At 32.5% G+C, this 15,773-nt stretch overlaps 1 long non-coding RNA gene across 3 annotated transcripts; it reads right to left on the reverse strand.

The window, feature by feature from the left end:
* Positions 1–1,114: 1,114 nt before the first annotated feature.
* Positions 1,115–6,120, reverse strand: LOC128166305 (uncharacterized). 3 transcript variants are annotated; one of them, XR_008241143.1, is made up of 4 exons: positions 5,853–6,120; positions 4,950–5,027; positions 4,595–4,722; positions 1,115–1,411 (listed from the first exon to the last, which is right to left on the reverse strand). It is a non-coding gene; the product is annotated as an uncharacterized LOC128166305 (long non-coding RNA). The 3 variants fall into 3 exon arrangements; XR_008241142.1 differs by lacking the exon at positions 5,853–6,120 and having other exon boundaries at positions 4,950–5,843; XR_008241141.1 differs by lacking the exon at positions 5,853–6,120 and having other exon boundaries at positions 4,595–5,843.
* Positions 6,121–15,773: the final 9,653 nt, after the last annotated feature.

The raw sequence follows: 15,773 nt of genomic DNA on the forward strand, positions 1-15,773 counted from the left end.
GAGGAACAATAGGTATGATAAAATCAGCTTAATGGAGTCACAATGCAAACTACCTGGACAATGTACAATAATACATGTAGATCCTCTATAAATAAAATCCATTTCCCCTCCTAAATATTCTTCTGTTTATAATCATTAGTTCCTTTTCTAAAAGGATGATTTTATATTGATTTTATAGTCATATCGCATGTTGAGTATTGCAGTTCTCAAAAAGATCCTTAACAATAGTTTATATATGGGATATTAACCTACATCAAACTCTGAATCTTCTTGTGAGGCCAAAGAACTGTCCTGGGGCCAAAGTCTTAACAATTATAAATAATCATCTGGCTGATTAGTTTCTGAGAAGATTTTTAAATATTTACTCTATATATTCCTATGTTAAACTTTGACCCCCCCCCACCCAATGTGGCCCAAACCTACCCCCTGGGTCATGATTTTCACAACTTTGTATCTACACTACCTGAGGATGCTTCCACATAAGTTTCAGCTTTCCTGGCTGATTAGTTTCTGAGAAAAAGATTTTGAAAGATTTTCTCTATATATTCCTATGTAAAAATCCATTCCCCCATTGTGACCCCATCATACCACCTGGGACTATGATTTGAACAAACTTGAATCTACACTACCTAAGGATGCTTCCACTTTAATTTGAGCTTTTCTGGCCTAATAGTTTTTGAGAAGAAGATTTTCAAAGATTTTCTCTATATATTCCTATGTAAAACTTGATCCCCTCTTGTGGCCCCTCCCTACCCCCGGGGACCATGATTTGAACAAACTTGAATTTACACTACCTGAGGATGCCTCCACACAAGTTTAAGCTTTTCAGGCCGAATAGTTTTTGAGAAGAAGATTTTTGAAAAATACCAACAAATTTTCAATAATTCTCAATTATCTCCCCTTTAAAGAGGGCGTGTCCCTTCATTTGAACAAACTTGAATCCCCTTCACCTAGTGGTGGTGCTTAGTGCCAAATTTGGTTGAAATCTGCCCAGTGGTTCTTGAGAAGAAGATGAAAATATGAAAAGTTTACAACAACGACAACGACAAATTGTGATCAGAAAAGCTCACTTGAGCCTTTGGCTCAGGTGAGCTAAAAACAAAATAAAGAAAACATAATTGCATACTTTTATTGAAAAACAAATTTTCACAGCTAACAATTGTAAATTACTTTAAACAGCCATAATTTTGTTTGTTATAATTTCTTATCAAACACAAACCACAACAAGGCATGATGCTTTCTTAAAGTTCCATTACAGTAACTGTTCATGAATTATCCGATTATATTTAATTTGAATTACTGGTAAATAGTCTGTAGAACACATTAAGGAATATGCATGTGGGTAGAGGTGACAGGTTAACCTCAAGAGCTGAAAAGAATCAACAGGTAAAAACCATGTGGCCACCAATAGCTGAAATTAAAAAAATCAATAAGCTGTGTTAATACATGTACCGGTACTAATAATAGCTGTGTTTACATTAACATATGCATAGTATTTCTGAAAAACAATACACTGACCATGCAGTGTAATTAGTATGACATATCCCGATACGTGACATTAGATGGCACAGGACAGTTTTTTTGATACATTTCATTGTAGCCTGGGGACGTGTGTCTTTGGAACCCTGTAACTAAAATTTCCTCAGTTCCCATTCAGCACAAATACCTTTAATTCACTCTTTATAAGGCCAATCACCAATTTCTGAAGAAAATTACTAGTCAAAACCTGTAAAATTTTCTACATACTGATTTTTATGAGATTTTGACCCTTCCATATTTTGCTAATTTTTCATGATTTTTCAGCTTTTTAGACCTCCCCCAGCCAATTCCCTGCAAAGGGTTGACCTTCCGTACCATGTGCATGTTGCACCATCACATGTCAGAAACTTACCGGTGTATAGTTTATAATGCCCCATCCACCTACTTTTCGTGTTATTTACCCTCCCGTCTGTAACTTGCATCTTCACTGTCTAAAGTCAACACGACAGTCATAGCCGCAGGTTTCGCATTTTACTTCTGAATCTCATGTACCTTACATATGGGGCCTACATATTGCATATCAATTTCAACAAAAGACATCCCTCTAACTAATGATAATCATTAAAAATCATTTCATGAATTTTAGCAACACTCATAAGCCTTCAAGTACAGCAACTCTCTATTTTACAAAAATATTGACGGGTACTTTATCCGAAACTGTCCCTTGCTACCTTTAACTTACACTAACATTCTCTGAAAAGTCATCTTGTCTTAAACTTACAAAGCTTATGCTATTCTGAGAAAAAGTATACCTCATTTTGCCAATTCCATTAAGGATTAAGAAAAATATGGCCATTTAAGTGAACCCAGCATTTCCACTTTCCTCTATTTAACACAGATTCATAGGGCTCTCCATAAATAAAGCATCTTTACCTAATCTTATAGAGGTCAACTGTTGTTCAACCTCCCTAAATAAGAAACCTTATTCAAAACTACATACATATACATGATATTATCATGACAAAAGCATCACATCACTTAGAAATACCCTTACATGTATACCCTCCCCCTATTTTTTGATTTTCCTAGTAAGAAGTATTAGTTTGAACACTTTAACCTAATATTATGAAACTTGTGGCTATTCCCTTGAGTCATTTCTCACACTTATTTGAAAACAACGATCACTGATATTGAAAATTGATCTTTTCTTGATAAATGGATGAAATGTAACATTTTTTTTTCACAAAAAGACATGCCGCCATACATGTGATTTCTTGTTTTCATGAAACAGTAAGCTTATAATCATATTTAGTGAATATCTTATTTATTCTGGTTTCTAGTCTCCTTTTAACTTTGCTAAAATAGTAAGACCTACAAGTGTGATGTCTGCTCTTAATTAAAATGAAATTAAATCACAACCAGGTACCTGGGGACGGATGAGAATTCCATGATAAATGTTCAAATTTTACATGTTTTCCTACATTTTTGATGCATATATACAATAAAAGGGTAAAAATATGTTGTTTCTTGATCATTTCGAGAGTAATTATTATAGCAGATGTTATTTCAAGGTCAAATGTACATTTACATACCCAACATGTAATGGTAATGGAGACAATTGGAAAGCGGGGGTGGCTTTTTGAATTCTGTAAATATATCTAAAATATCACTTTTGGATAGGAAGGAGCAAAAACTTGAGTTTTTTGACATATTGTATACTTTGATAACTGCATTTGTCTACATGTGAATTTTATTTGAAAGAAAAATATGCTGTTTAAAAAAAAATGAGTTATATAAGTCAGGTTGCTTCATGTTATTTCATGAAATCAGACAGCAAAATTGCTGCAGATTTATAATTTATATAATTCAATTGATCAAAACTCTTTTACAGTATTAATTCTTATCTCGGTAATTAACTTAAGCCTATTAATTGTCATCAGGATAGGAAATACCTACTCTCTAAGCCAATTTACTCTAGTGGTGGTCATTCTACACATTTAAAAGGGATTTACTTCCCTTGTATATTATAGCTAATAAATCATGTAATGACATATATAACCAACAAAATCATCCATTTTTCTTAAAATAGACTACTTTTGGTACAAAATCCACTCAAAATTACAGTAAAATGAGAAATATGAAAATACCATGTAGTCTTGAAACTTACACTAACATTCTCTGAAAAGTCATCTTGTCTTAAACTTACAAAGCTTATGTTATTCTGAGAAAAAGTATACCTCATTTTGCCAATTCCATTAAGGATTAAGAAAAATATGGCCATTTAAGTGAACCCAGCATTTCCACTTTCTTCTATTTAACACAGATTCATAGGGCTCTCCATATATAAAGCATCTTTAAATTACCTAATCTTTTAGAGGTCAACTGTTGTTCAACCTCCCTAAATAAGAAACCTCATTCAAAACTACATACATATATAAGATATTATCATGAAAAAAGCATAACATCACTTAGAAATACCCTTACATGTATACCCTTCTCCTATTTTTTGATTTTCCTAAGAAGCATTAGTTTGAACACTTAAACCAAATATTATGAAATTTAAATACTTCTATTCTGATCAATTGAATTTTTAAGCAGCGTGAAATTAAAACCATTGCAATTGATACTTTAGTAAAAATCATGAAATTTTAACACGTTTGAATTAAAACGACTTACAGTATTTCATATGAACAGCCTCAAAGTATAATTTTCTGCTTTACCATTTTTTTTAAATGAATTCTACTGGGGTTTTTTTTTGCAAATAAATTTAGCGAGGATTTTTTTCTCTTTTCTTATTAATGACAGGTTTTAAAAACAATATTATGTTTAGTATGTATAAAATTCCATAAACAATTTTATACAGCTTTGGATTTTAGTTGCACAATGAAAAAATGAGGGATTGCATGATAATACATGCTCATTTTGAAATCTAAAGCATTGTTGATTTCTTTTCCTAGATAGAGATATGCACAAAATGATGTTGCTCTGTGATGCTTTGCCAAGATTAAAAGCATGAGAGAGAGAGAGAGAGGGAGAGAGAGAGAGAGAGAAAGAGAGAGAGAGAGAGAGAGAGAGAGAGAGATCTGAGGCACATGTAGTAAAAATTATTACATACATTTGTCTTACTGTGTGCTGTCCTGAATATGGACTTTTTAAATATAACCCTTGCCTCGCCAGGTCCAAAAAACTCACAATAAACAGTTTACTTGTTTATTTAATGACGAGACATTAAAGGGTAAAAAACTGAAAAAACAAATAAAAACAACAATCACAATATGCTCATAACAAAATAGATGAATAAATTTCACAATAAATTTCGCAATTACAGATTTAGATTTGACAACATTTTGCATTCGAATTTCCTCTTCACCATGATCACAACGAAAAAATAGTAAACATTAGAAAATTTCACTGAAACATTTCTGAATTTAAGCAGAGCATACATTCACACAATATTATGATAAACTTACTCCATGGGGCCACAAAATCAAGTTGCAATTGAGCAATACATAGGACGACCGAGTCGTGAGCCACCAGGCTGACGTTGGCTAAACGTAAACAAAACATAAAACATGAAACCGTCCCGAAACGGCACAAAATGTTCCGGAAAGTGTCAGCACATACTGTAAAAATTGTTTACAATGTAGATGTGTTCTGCATGTAAAGTTTACCTAAAATGAATCAATAAAATTCAATATATATAAAAGATAAACTAATCTCAAAGAATTTACAATGTTCTGGAAAATAATCAAATCTTGAGAAGAATGTTTTATAGATATCAGGGAACATTAACCTAAAATCTGAACTTAAAGTTCTTTTCATCTTGCACTCTGTTTTACATGCTCTTTCACAGCCGATAATCATATATAACGGCGAGCCAGACAAAAGTTCTAATTTTAATTAGACTGAATATTTACCATGTCAAATATATTTATTTAATTAAGCACAAGCCTGTCTGAGTTCTTTAATTCATTAATTAAGTGGAGGTGATATGGTAAAGATCTGCTATATTCAAATATTTAGGGTAAAGTTATCATCATGCAAACATGCACTCTAATTACAACATTCTACTCTTGTGTGCCTTTGGACCCCCACCCCTTTTACAGTGTGTGGTGTGTTGTTCAATACAAAATAAGACATACATATACATAATAATAAATAGAAATTCAAAAGAGTAGTGTGCAAAACATACACGTGAAAATACATTGGACAGATAATATCCCGAGATTTCTCTGACTCAAATGCCCGCTTTTATATTGTAACGCACGTCAAAAGCGGAGGTTAGAGTCAGAGGAATGTCGGATTAGATTGAAAAGTGCACAAACACTTTGAAAAGAAAAAGTCAATACGACATATCCTGTATTGAAACATACCTTTATAATCTGTCATACGTTAGTTGAGCTGAAATTTCCACTATCGCCGTCTTGCAGGCCATTCTTCTGACACACCGCTATCAGCTGTTGTTCGCAGTCAAAACATGGCGAGTTGACATGGTGAATCGTACGATAATTATTTCGATTAAATCTAATAAGACTAATAAAAACTAACAACGTAATTATCGACCGAATTAACGAAATTGTTTCAATAAACACTCTGATTAACTATATAAAAAAGGAGTTCGGTTTTATGACCTGTACGAAATCTTTTCAGCAGGAGTTACTTTAAGTGTAAATTTTGCACTATTTTTTAAACCAATAACGAGGAATCAACATTTCCGGAAAAATCAATATTTAAACCCCGATATCTCTGCAATGCAGTATCCGATTTTAAAACGAATTTAAGTTTTGTATGTAGCTTTGCAAACTATACAATATGCATATAATTTTATGTTTTTATAAAGTTTTATGATCAGTACGAATTGTTACAGTAGAAGTTACTTTCAGTGTGAATTTTGTACTATTTTTAAAAACCAAGAACGCGGCATCAAAATTTCCGGGAAAATCAGTTTTTAAACCCCGATATCTCTGTAATGCATCCTCCGAATTTTAAACGGTTTTCAGCATTAGATTCAGCTTAAAAAGCTCTACAAAATACGTATACGTTTTTTGATTGATCAAAAAATTCAATTTTTCAAAAAATTTGATTCGCTTCCAGTTTCGACCGGAAGTGGCGGATTTTTATTATATATCTTCATTACAGAGGCAAATCGACCAAATCATAACCATTGAAAATTTCAAGCCTCTATCTTAAAGCGTTTTTGAGAAAAGTCCCGGACAAAATGACTTTTTAAAATTTTTAAAAATGACGTAACGTCAAAACGGAAGTGACGTTGTCTTTAAAACTTTAATATCTTTGAGGGACGATAACTTGCTAAAATCTCCGGACGTTTCATTGAAATCGGTTGAAAACTTTTTGAGTAATAAAGCAAAAAAGGAGTCAAAAAAAAGAAGAAAAAGTATAAAAGCTAGAGCAAAGCTCGTTGCAAAGCAACGAGTGGGTCTTCCGTTAATGTCGGAAGTAAAGCTGGAAGTTCCTGTAAGAAGCAGAGCTCTTAAACCAATAACAAGAGTAACTAAAATAAAAATATGAAAAAAAAATCGAATATTCCTGGTACGACTTAACAAAATACGAATGATTTTAAGTACGAAGTAACAAAAACCTTTCCAATTTTAAGAACGACTGAACAAAAAAAATCCGAATGTGTTCATGTACGACTTAGCAATTATTTTTGGTACGAGTTAGAACATTACGCTAATTTTTAAACCAAGGCCGCGGAATCAAAATTTCCGGAAAAATCAATTTTTAAACCCCGATATCTCTGTAATGCATCGTCCGATTCGAAAACGGCTTTCAGTGTTAGATTCAGCTTAATAAGCTCTACAAAACACATATTCTTTTTCGATTTGATCAGAAAATTCATTTTTTCGAAAAATTTGTTTCACTTCCGGTTTCGACCGGAAGTGACAAAATACATTTTTTTGGTCAAATGCCATAAGTAAATCAACTCTACAAACCTCGTAAACATTTAAAATTAAAACGAAAAATTCGAAAAATCGAAAATTTTAAAACACTTCCGGTTTAGACCGGAAGTGACGGAAACTAAATTCCAGCCTTATGTCTAAATAAAAACGATCAATGCTTCAACACAAAAAATTCCAAGTCTCTATCTTGAAGCGTTTTTGAAAAACGCCCTGGACAAAATCACGTTTTTAAAATATAAAAATTGACGTAACGTTGAAACGGAAGTGACGTTGTAGTTGAAAATTTAACATCTTTTAGGGACGATAATGGTACATAATCCCTGAAAGTTTCATGTAAATCTGTTGAAAACTTTTTGAGATATTAAGCTTTAAAAAAGTCAGAAAAATAAAGGAAAAGAATAATAATAATAACTAGAGCAAAGCTCGTTGCAAAGCAACGAGTGGGTCTCCCGTTAATGTCGGAAGTAAAGCTGGAAGTTCCTGTAAGAAGCAGAGCTCTTAAACCAGTAACAAGAGAAAGTAAAATAAAAAGATGAAAAAATCGAATTATTCCTGGTACGACTTAACAAAATCCGAATGATTTTAAGTACGACTTAACAAAAACCTTCTTAATTTTAAGAACAACTTAACAAAAAAAAAATCCGAATGTGTCTAAGTAAGACTTAACAATTATTTTTGGTACGAGTTAATTTTACTATTAACATTACGTTATTTTTTAAACCAAGGACCCGGAAACAAAATTTCCGGAAAAATCAATTTTTAAACCCCGATATCTCTGTAATGCATCGTCCGATTTTCAAACGGACTTCAGTTTCGTATTCAGCATGAACAACTCTACAAACCTCGTAAACATTTAAAATTAAAACGAAAAATTCGAAAATTCGAAAATTTTAAAACACTTCCGGTTTAGACCGGAAGTGACGGAAACTAAATTCCAGCCTTATGTCCAAATAAAAACGATCAATGCTTCAACACAAAAAATTCCAAGTCTCTATCTTGAAGCGTTTTTGAAGAACGCCCTGGACAAAATCACGTTTTTAAAATATAAAAATTGACGTAACGTTGAAACGGAAGTGACGTTGTAGTTGAAAATTTAACATCTTTTAGGGACGATAATGGTACATAATCCCTGAAAGTTTCATGTTAATCTGTTGAAAACTTTTTGAGATATTAAGCTTTAAAAAAGTCAGAAAAATAAAGAAAAAGAATAATAATAATAACTAGACACGATCTCGTTGCGAGCAACGAGGAGGTCTTCCGTCCGATTTTTAGAAGGTGAAATGACGTCATCGACTTTAATTTTTGACAACAAAACATGATATGGAAATAGGGGTGAAGAACTAATGCTTTCCTGTAATGCTTTTTATAAGTTCTTTTACGTTGCTTTTTTAAATACCTGCATTTCTTCCAATTGAAATATAAAGGTTAAACTATTTTACCTCTGGCCCCTAATATTCCTAGTTAGTTAACGCATGAGAAAATCATTATATTGTTGGGATATATAAACCTATTATACATAAAGTCTGTCCCAAGATATTTTTGCCACACATTTTCTCAAATTATTCGATATTTGTAAATATCTCTTGGTTCAGACGAGGTTCATTCGATAGTATGAAAAAATCCCAAGATTTCCCTTTTGTAACGTCCCCTCTAGCTTGTCAGGTTTCAATACACGGCTAAAAAAAGAATGTCTACGGGGATTTTGCATTGCATCAGCCATTATAAAGCCCGGATGAAAACGTTGAAAAATTGTGCTAGATATTCCGTGAGACTTCCGAATTGAGAAAAGATGTAAACATTCCCAATTATAAATCTTCGTAGGAAATCTGTTTTTGATCCTGTGAATGTTTACGAAGGAAAATAGTAATTTCTGAATGAAGTTTGACCCCCTAAAAACGTTAATACCTAATTACGTAACACATGATAAAATCAATAGATTTCTTGGATACATAATAGTTGAGATCGACACAAAATTTAAAATTTTGATTAATTCATGTGATTTTGAATGACCATAGTTGTGAATGGAATTGTAGATCATTTTGGAGAATAAGCGGGTATTGAACATAATTAATGCACATGATCATGTACATGACAAATAAAGTGTCTTACACATGTAAATCTTAATGTAAAAGCTGCTTGGTCCAATTTTCAATAAAATTATTGTATGCTTTTAAACGATGGTTATGCTAAGTATGTGTGCAATAATATACGTTGCAGTAGTTTTTCCGGTCAATTAAGCCATATTTCAATGAAAAAAATTATGTACATGTTGAAACTCGTTGAATCCGGATGTTGTGTATTACGGCATGCTGCCCAATCCGGCGACATTATTCAGCCCCTTGACATTTTCCTATCATTTTTGTTTTTAAAAAATTGTGCAATCCGGATCCTGTCTATTCTGTAAACCGGCGAAATGAAAAAACATACTGCTTATAATTAGTGAGAGTTATCTCCCGTAGTCCGTCTACTTATCGATCGGTCGGCCTTCTGCGAGATATTTTAAATGCTCAATTATCGACCAATTTTTCTGTCGTTGCTATTGATTTAAATAACTGTAAATATAGATCCAAACTAGCAACTCATTTCAGTTAATACCGTAAAGTCTTGTTATGAATTGCAAAAATTAGATAATTAGATTATAATTCACCCCATTTTTTCAGGCCGTGATTCAGGATACTGTGAGAGTAAGACTGCCGATATTGTTTGTTATCCCCGTTGTACATTGTATGGCTACACGTACAGAGTTGCATATTATTCTAGATCTGTCAAAATGCTAATTTTTTTTAAAATAAAATTCTCATTATATTAATATTCATCCATTGTTTCCCTGCATCATAACAGTTCTCGCCATCAGGTGTTTCAGCCACCTGTTGACTTGTTAATGTTTTGTTTAACAATTTACGGTTAAGCATGCACTTTACAGGTAGATCGGATGTTTGAAAAATTATCAATAACGATGATTTGATTCAAAAAGTATTTCCATCGTATGTATTCCGTTATGGATTTATTGTTTCAAAAAAATAATTTAAAATGAAAATTGGTACCGTATAGATAAGATCGATGAAATCTAATATATTTCAGAACAATTGAAAATTTTACAAGAATACAGGATCAGGACCTACTGCATTAAATACTAAAATTAATTTGCAACAATGTCCTCTAAACCGGATGTTGCCTAATCCGGCCATTTTTTTTTCAGAACCACCCTCCGCCGGATTAGACAATTTTTGTGTATATCCACAAAATAATCGACATAAAAGGGTTTTGCGTTATTTCGCTTCGTGTTTAAACTGGCCCCTTACGTCGAAGCTAGTATGATTGTATTACGACTTTGACATCTGTCTTTTTTATATAATCTGTTATAACATATGAAAAATACAGCATGACTATTTAAACAAAAATAAAGCAGTGTACATTTGTTCATTAATAGTTTTTATGTTTACGTTGTTTATAATCATTGCAAAACATGTAGGATGAATAAACCCAATCATTCGAAGGATGAAACCCAACGGTTTCCTTTTTTAAACATTCAAATGATGTATTTTGAGGTTTTTTTTGTATGCCCAATATTTTTTTTTATTTTGAATATTTCTAACGTTGAAGGGAGAGCAATTCCGTGTAAATACATCTATAACTTTGTAAGATCATTCATTTGGTTTGCAAGGAAAATTATTTGATACTGTAATGGCCGACAAATCGGACCATGCAGCTTAAAGAAATTTCTCAACTTATTATACCTCGAAACGTTATTTCAAATCAGACACCAAACAATAAAGGGAAATGGAAATATTCGGCGGATATAAATGTTAAAGTATTCTTATGATAAAAATTGGTATTTTTGGCAAACATAAATTAATCATTTTTTATCTCCTACAAGATATAATCGCACCTGTGTTTTGTATCCATCTCTTTTAAACTCTTTTTAGCCAAATCTGTAAAAATTCGTGGTCGTTTCACCGTCTTGTTTTAAACCCCGCTGAAATGTTCACAATCGATTCGCTGTTGAACGAAAGACTCGACTAGAAAAACTTGCTGCATGGACCGTCTAACATTATTAATTTTAATGATGAATTCAGAAACTTATAGATTTCAAAAAGTGTCATTTTTTGTTAAGTTACAGGAACGTTGTCATTCATGCACATAAAATTTGTACAAAATAAGTTATATGTTATTCAACCAGTGTTTGAAATTTAAGACCGTTCTTGAAATATTTGGGAAAGAAAGTTTAGGGGTCATCCTTTCATCTTTTTATCGGGCCCGTGTAACAATATTTGAGCCATTTCCGAATAACTGTGTGCACAAAAATCGTAAATAAAAGAATGCAGGTAACGGGAGCTTTAAACAGGGGAGCAGGGAGTGCTTTAAAATTCATATTGACATATATTAATGTACCGTGTAAAATTATCAATCATAGTCATTAGATAACTGCTATTGCCTGATTGGCGAATTTGATTTGCCTATTGACTCCATGACATCTACAATTTCGCTTGGTTAAACGTTTACATTTTTAAAAAACTATATATATAAGCATGTACTCCAATCAGGTGTTGTACTTTACAGAACGTTTAAAAAATAACGCGATTGCCGAGCGCTTCTTTTTTGGGAAAAATAGTCCTAATCAGACAGTGAATACATAATACAGCATACAGACGTTTTTATTAATATATATATAATTTATGTATTAACTATTTAAGTGTGCTTGAATATGCAAAATTTAAAGCCAATTCGATTTGTATTAGATAATTAATCTACTAAGTATTATTTTTAACCATGTGTACTCTACTCGATTTTTAACTGTCCGAATACAATCAAAATATTCACAATGAATGCACATGTACATAAACTTTTTATAACTCACATATTCTTTCAGAATCAAAAATAAAAATAAAATTTGATTAATAATAAATTAATAAAATCAGCAATGAGTATGCTTTTTAATGAATCTGACCACCATTGAGAAGAGGTTATTATACCAATATTGTGACCCTTATTATTTAACGGCCTGAATGTAAATAATTTTTCAACTTCTTTAAAAATGGTTAGTTTTATCGTGCCCGCACCTACCACAAGCATGTAAAATTGTACTTCTTAAGCTGCCTTATCTCGAACGCTTTTTAAAAATATTTCAACTTTTACTTACTACATCCTGCTTAACCCTCTCTCTCTCTCTCTCTCTCTCTCTCTCTCTCTCTCTCTCTCTCTCTCTCTCTCTCTCAACTCATAAAAAATTCTAATACTTTGTTAGACAAATGAAGAATCACATTATCATAGATTACAGATACTTATGTGAATATCGCCAATATTTTGTTGAAATTGGTAGTGTAATGCATTTAATTCTCAGCAGCAACATGTCACAAATAGAAACAGGTGAATTTATTTACATTTCATCGTACGACTGTAAAACGTATTATATTCATTGATGGCAGTTTTTTCCTTTATTTTACGAACTATGATTTAAATCAATGGTTTGATGCATCGTTAACCGATATCATTGGAAATGAAAATAACAACGAATCAAAGAGCATTAAAATGTGGGATAACGTATAAACACGAGAAGCATGTGTCCTACAGCGAATCGGCTGTCCACTAGCGCGGCTTCTCCTTGGCCCGTGTTATGAAAATGTACACTCAACGTGGTGGGTTTGAAATGTTTGCAGTTTGATAACTAAATTTTATTTTCCAACAATAAAACTATTTCATGACATAGACAAGATGACAAAGAACGCCCCTTTTTCAATGACAGTCATACAATCTATTTTTTTTTTATTACAAGAGCAAAACAGCAATACTTCGTAGGTAAAGTTATAATCTTTTTCCATTTACTCTTTAATATCGTTTAAATCTGAATTCTTTGTGTTTGCAGCAAAATAAATAAACCCGTGTGTGTATTACAGCAAGGCGCATATCTTGTGTATTGCTTGCTAGTCCAGCCGCGACCCATTTCCTCGGCCGCCGGCAAGGATCGGATACGTACATGAAGCTCGGAATACAGCTAGATTTTAAATGCGACTCAAATACATTGCATAGAAGTAATTCTTTTACCCATAATGTGTTTCCCTAGAAAAGAATTACACTGTTTCAACACTTTCCGAATGCAAGCTAGTACACTGTCTATGGTAGTAGGTAAAGGTATAATCTTTTTTTATTTACTATTAAAATCACTAATATCGGAAGTTTTGTGTTTGCAGCTACATATAAAAATCCATGTGTGCATTACAGCAAGACGCAAATCTTGTGTATTTGATAACGGCAGACCCGCTCGCTAGTCCAGTCGTGACCTATTTCATCGGCTGCGGGCAAGGGTGGATACGTAACTGTTCACATACACAGCTCGGAATACAGCTAGATTTTAAATGCGACTCAAATGAATTGCATAGAAACAGTTCTTTCATCCGTAATGTGTTTCACTAGAAAATAACTAAAATGTTTAAACACTTTCCGTATATAAACGGGTATCCTTTATGTCAGTTATACGCACAAATACCCCGTTTATTTGCCAAATAAAACACAAATACATGGTAACAAGTCTGGGTGTTTACACTCATATTACGCAATACCCGAACAAAATATTATTGTTACGACATTAATAAGACCATAATGAACAACTTTTGCAACGACAGCCATATTAAAATCTTAACCAATTTTGAGTTATAAAGTGAAAACTTTGAAGGGTTGTAGGCCCTTAATTTGAGGGGCCAGCCCCTTTTTCTAAGTGTCAAAGAAAAGATCTTGTAAATATAAATTTTTTTTCTTCTACATGTCTTAACAAAATATTTGTGAGAAAAAAGATAATCTAAGAAAACCAGGCAAAATCACAACACTTTTTTAATCTCATTTTTCGAGCCCTACCGAGCTTTAGCGCCTTTTGTGCCTGAAAGTGATTAATGCCTTATTACATATCTACAATCTTTTGTCTATCATTCTATCAAAATTTGAACTAAATATCTTTTATAGTTTTTCATAACTCTCTTGGACAAGCAGTCCCTCAGAAAATCAAGAAAACGTCGATATTTCAAAAACGGAAATGACGTCATCAACCAAAAAAAATTCCGATCAAGTTTAAACTAATATCAATAAGATCTGAAAATTTTAATAAAATCGATCAAAGAGTTTCCGAGTAATCGCTGACACAAAATCGGTAAGAAAAAAAAAGGAGAAGAATGAGAAAAAAAAACCGAAGAAAAACAATAAGGTCTTCCGTTGGAAACGGAAGACCTTAATAACTAGAGCAAAGCTCGTTGCAAAGCAACGAGTGGGTCTCCCGTTAATGTCGGAAGTAAAGCTGGAAGTTCCTGTAAGAAGCAGAGCTCTTAAACCAGTAACAAGAGAAAGTAAAATAAAAAGATGAAAAAATTGAATTATTCCTGGTACGACTTAACAAAATCCGAATGATTTTAAGTACGACTTAACAAAAATCTTCTTGATTTTAAAAACAACTTAACAAAAAAAAATCCGAATGTGTCTAAGTAAGACTTAACAATTATTTTTGGTACAAGTTAATTTTACTATTAACATTACGCTATTTTTTAAACCAAGGACGCGGAAACAAAATTTCCGGAAAAATCAATTTTTAAACCCCGATATCTCTGTAATGCATCGTCCGATTTTCAAACGAATTTCAGTTTCGTATTCAGCATGAACAACTCGTAAACATTTAAAATTAAAACGAAAAATTCGAAAATTCGAAAATTTTAAAACAAGAGAAAGTAAAATAAAAAGATGAAAAAATCGAATTATTCCTGGTACGACTTAACAAAATCCGAATGATTTTAAGTACGACTTAACAAAAACCTTCTTAATTTTAAGAACAACTTAACAAAAAAAAAATCCGAATGTGTCTAAGTAAGACTTAACAATTATTTTTGGTGACGGAAACTAAATTCCAGCCTTATGTCCAAATAAAAACGATCAATGCTTCAACACAAAAAATTCCAAGTCTCTATCTTGAAGCGTTTTTGAAAAACGCCCTGGACAAAATCACGTTTTTAAAATATAAAAATTGACGTAACGTTGAAACGGAAGTGACGTTGTAGTTGAAAATTTAACATCTTTTAGGGACGATAATGGTACATAATCCCTGAAAGTTTCATGTTAATCTGTTGAAAACTTTTTGAGATATTAAGCTTTAAAAAAGTCAGAAAAATAAAGAAAAAGAATAATAATAATAACTAGACACGATCTCGTTGCGAGCAACGAGGAGGTCTTCCGTCCGATTTTTAGAAGAGGAAATGACTTTGCCTTTTATCTTCATCAACGAAACATATCAGGAAATGCAGATGTGATCTAAAACAGCGATGGATGAAGGATTATACACCCCGTTGCATCTCCAATTTAGGGACCAGCCACATTTTATTTCATTTCAAATAAGAGGTC

Source organism: Crassostrea angulata, chromosome 10 (assembly GCF_025612915.1).
Source record: "Crassostrea angulata isolate pt1a10 chromosome 10, ASM2561291v2, whole genome shotgun sequence".
NCBI classification, from domain to species: Eukaryota; Metazoa; Mollusca; class Bivalvia; order Ostreida; family Ostreidae; genus Magallana; species Magallana angulata.